This window comes from Amblyomma mixtum, chromosome 10, assembly GCF_055824585.1.
Source record: "Amblyomma mixtum isolate Tamu chromosome 10, ASM5582458v1, whole genome shotgun sequence".
NCBI lineage: Eukaryota > Metazoa > Arthropoda > Arachnida > Ixodida > Ixodidae > Amblyomma > Amblyomma mixtum.
Window position 1 is genome coordinate 151,436,308 of NC_143021.1, and position 5,105 is coordinate 151,441,412.

The window sequence follows — 5,105 nt, forward strand, 5'->3', positions numbered from 1 at the left end:
ACTTGTGATGGGGCTGAGTCTAGCATGCGCGTGTTATAAAAGATGCAGCCTTCATTCTTCAAACTCCCCCTCCCAACCACTTTTTTCTCTGATGGTTCAAGTACTCACAGAGCACGTTGTCGATGTCCCTGAGTGCGCCTGCGAGGTACGATCCTCCCATTGAGGAAATGTCGGTGCTTTTGACGAGTTCGCACAACAGGGCTACGATCTTCTCCTGTGGTGCGTTGGGCAGGGCGTTTTTGACCAGGCACTGAGGGAAGAATAGGAAGATAAGCGGAAAAAGTAACCTGTAGTGGGCACTGCCCTTTGTGGTCATATATTCGCTTACGGTGATGGAGGGCATACGTACTCATATTGTGTGCTGCAGTGGAAGTCTCGCGAAGTAAGAATATTGCGCTTGGTATTTTTGTTTTAGCAGTCACTAATCATCGGTGTATAGTGGTCGCTTTCACGAACAATTAAAACGACACGACGAAAATTGATTGCAGCTTGTTGTGTTCGCACTGAACTTGCCTTTGTGGGTTTAACTTAGGTGATATAGTATAAATGGCAGTGTCTCACTATTCTATTTTAATACTGTGTTTAAATGTAAGCACGTCTTGACATCTGCCCAATGTTCTGCTTTCGATGAAGAACGAGGTGAAATAAAAAGGTTTCGGGGCATGCTATGCAACCCGCCAACACTAGCAAACATAAGGCTTCACGCACAGTTCCAGGAAGCACCGCCATTCGTAAGTGAGAGTGCCAAAAGGCGTCACCCTGTGTGTATGAGGAGCAGAGCATCTGTTGCTATTCTGACCACGTGCGTTAACACGTCACCCAAATCATTATGTACAGCATGTTACAACAAAGGCAATACACCCTGTCACCGAGCTTTCATCACACATAAGGTTATCGCCCGAAACGTCATCTCAATTGCGCAACCACTCTATTTATTTATTTAAAATACCTTACAGGGCCCAGAAGGGCATTGAGTAAGGGGGGAAAAAACAATAGATTAAGCAAGTAGGAAGAATAAATTAAAAACAACGCGTGATACAATGCAAAAATTAAACACAATTATAAATATACAGGTCAAGATACAGCTCCTGCGGACTTTGGCGTCTTCCCAAGTTCATAAAAAGATGAAGCTCCACTGAAAAGACGTCGTATTTGCGCTACTGCGGAGCAAAGAAGACTACACGGACACTTTCCAGCAAAACGCATGCAACGTCGTATGCAAAACGACACTTTGAGGCAGCGAAGCGCAAAAAAATAATAAAATAGAATGAATGAATATTAAAATAAAAAAGCAAAAATAAAAATAAAAATTAGAAAACAAAAACAAATAAAAACACATACAGAAGAAAGGAACTGCACAAATAAGTGGGAAAAAAATTACAGAAAAGCCGAAATCACCCTGCATGGATGATCGGCAGAACTGCGACAAACCTGCATCAGTTATTAAGGCGATAGTAAGTAAATGTAGTCAAATAAAAGACTTTCTTGTGAACCGAGGTATTCTTGAAATTTTTTTGATTCCACCTTGCAGTTGCCGGAGAATAGATGAACTGTTATTCCAGTGAGTTGTCGGTTGTATTCCAAAGTCTGGAACTCACATTAGTCTCGCATGTGAAGAAACATAGTTCATTGAGTATTTATTATGTTACTGTTTCATAATGCTGTAATTTTAAAATCCAAAAATTTACCTGCGATGTGGGTAATACATCTCGCAGTTTAGACAAAGAGCTTTTAAAGAGACAAGTGAGCGATGGTATGCTTGACGGTGGCAGAGAACTTACCAATACGAACTTTACAAGCGGGGACACGAGGCTTGTCTGGAATAAAAAAATAGCAAGAAATGAGAGAGACGCCATTGAAAAACAGGTGTTTTATCCCCAACAACTGCTAGTACTGAATTTTTTACTTTTCTTTTTTTGTTTTGGAGAAATACAACGACAACAGAAAGATAGGCCGCTGCAAAATATTATTTCTTTATTTTACAGAGAAAGCCACTGCGCCGGCGTTGGCTTTCAATAATACGATTCTGCACCATATAATTATTAAACCAAGTCGTGACGGTCAACGTGGTTAAAACATTAAAGCATTTTCATGACAACGTGATTACAATTATTGAAAAATAAAAACATTATAAAGGTACGATGTTCATAGCTGGTATGATACGTGACCCTATATTAATGCAGTTTAGAAGCCGTGCAGAAGTTGAAAGACTGCGTTTCTGTGCTTGAGGATATTTAAACTTGTTTTTTGTATTTCTTAACCTGCTGCTCTTGAAAAAAAAGTGACGTTACGGCTGGGTCTTTTAAAGCTGTCAGAAGACCTTCATTACGCCTGCGGGCCAGTGTTTAGTGTCGCTTAGACAAGCCATCAGAAAATTAGCCCCGTGACGCTATAGAGCTTAACGCAATAATTATTTCGACCAAGATCTAATGTAGATAACAATCATGTATCTTTTGTTGAAGCTGCATGAGTACTCACACTTGATTTCTTGCAGTCGGTGCCAAAATCGCTGGTGCACTGCGGCAGTAAAGAACAGGAAGGAACAAAAAAGTCCATTTAGTAGCGCAAATTTTACAGCTAAAATTGTTTACATTAATAGGAAAGAAACATAAATGTTACACGTTGCTACGGTATTAGAAGAGTAGTGCGCATTTTTCACGAATGTGAAACTTTCATAAGACAATTTCTAGATTCTCTCATAGTGGGCTGATAGCAGTGACCCGTTAGTAGAAAAACACACTTTTTTGTTACTTACACAATTCTTTACGTAGTCAAAATAATGCTGGGTTAATGAGCGCTTCCGATATCAATGGTTTTGAATGCTGTGAAGTGAAATCGATGTGCTGTGATATTGCTACGGGTCGACGCAGAGACGATGAGGCGGACGAAGTGAGAGGGCGCTTGGCGCGTGCTCGGGCTCTGAATCCTGCGCGGTGGCTTGTGTCTTGGCGTCCGGTGCGCCCTGTGCTTGTGTTGTGTTCAGTGTGACTGCACCAGTGTTCTGCGGGGTGTGAACGTCTCCTGCCACGTAACATCTTGGTGGAGGTGAGGACTTTCCCCTTCCTCTCGTTCTGGCCTATTCCATCACGGAGCTTCGCAGCGGTCGCTACACCGGGACCGCTACAATGACGCAGCCCGGTGACTCGCCAAGTCCCACTGCCACTACATTCATGGTCATGGCTCATCCCCGTGACCCCGACATCTTCTCCGGTGCCTCAACTGAAAACGTCGACAGATGGATCTTGATGTATGAACGCGTCAGCGCCCATAACAGGTGGGACCCCACCGTCATGCTGGCCAACGTCATTTTCTATTTGTCTGGCACAGCGAGGCAATGGTACGAAACCCATGAAGACGAATTAACGAGTTGGGACACCTTTAAAGAAAAGCTTCGCGCTCTCTTCGGACCTCCGGATGCTTCGAAGCTCGCAGCCCAAAAACATCTCGACTCGCGTGCTCAGTCCACCTCTGAAAGTTACATCACGTATATTCAAGACGTCCTTGCCTTATGTCACCAGGTTGACAACTCCATGTCGGAATCGAAAAAGGTGGGCCACATCCTAAAAGGGATCGCGGACGACGCTTTTCATTTACTTCTCTGCAAAGGCAGTGATACCGTGGATGCCCTTATTAAGGAGTGCCGTCTCTTCGAGCAAGTAAAGAGCCGGCGCATTTTTCCACAATTTCAAAGACTTCCCCATACGGCCGCCACATCTTCGTGTGTTTTGCAGCAGCCGCCAACTAGCCCACCTCCAACTTCGCCTCTCAACATCAACGACACAGTCACCCGGATCGTTCGCCGCGAAATGGAGGCCTGTGCACCTGCGGCCCTCCAACCTACCATCCCCAGTCACCCCTTGCCCGATGTGTCCCTTATTCAAGCCGTCGTACGAGAGGAACTCGCAAATTTGAATCTCTCACCTGCCATCTGTTCCATCGGGAACTCTAGCGTCCGGCCACCAACCAGGAATGCTTACCGTCCCAGGGCTCCGAACTTTCGTCGCTACCGAAATCCAGCAGAGTGGCGCACGCCTGATGATCGCCCCATATGTTTCAACTGTTCCTGTGTCGGTCACATTTCCCGGCACTGCCGCAATAGATGGTTTCCGACTCCTCGCACCGAGCTCTCCTACGACAACCGTTCAGATATTCCCCGCCGTTTTCCGCCCCGACCACCTCATGACCAATCAGATTCGGCCAACGATCTCAACAGCTCCCGACCCCGTCGTTCTTCCCGCTCTCCATCTCCACGAGGCCGTCGCTTCCGATCCCCGCAGTCCCTTCGATCATCGGCTGCAGCCTCATACGACCGCTCTGACTTGGAAAACTAGCTGATGCAGCTCCCGGAGGTGACGCTGCATCCACGACCAGGCCCACAAATCCTCTACAGACCTCCCACTTGAACCAACTAGACGTTTGTGTTGATGGTGTTCCCGTGCGTGCGCTTGTCGACACTGGAGCGCATATCTCTGTCATGAGTGCACAACTTCGTCGTCGTTTACGTAAAGTTCTCACGCCAGCTCGGTCTCGAGTGCGTGTCGCGGACGGCGGAACAGTTAGTGTTGACGGACTCTGCACTGCACGCGTTAGTGTTGCTGGCCATGACCTTCCGGTGCAGTTCAATGTTTTGACCCCTTGTTCTCATGACCTCATCCTCGGCCTCGATTTCCTATCAGAACACTCCGCCCTGATAGACTGCTCGCACGGCATCCTCCACCTCGATCTCCCAGCCATCGATCCTGAACCCTTGCCTTCTCCCAGACTGTATTCGCCCGACCAAGTTTCTCTGCCCTCCCTAGCCGCCTTATTCGTTACCCTACGTCCTACCTCATCAGTCGCCGATGGTGACTACTTAGTCGCCCCTATTTCAGATGTCTTGCTGCACCGCAACGTTGCACTGCCCCATACTGTCGCTACAATCAGGGGAAACAGTGTGTCACTTCCGTTAATCAATTTCAGCTATTCAGCCCAAGTCCTTCCACCTGGCATATGCGTGGCAACGTTCTCACCTATTGGCTCCTGCCAAGTTGCCCCATTGGACACTACCCATGCATCAGCTCCTGCAGCCCCTGCTCACGATCCTACTTCGACTGACGCGATCATGG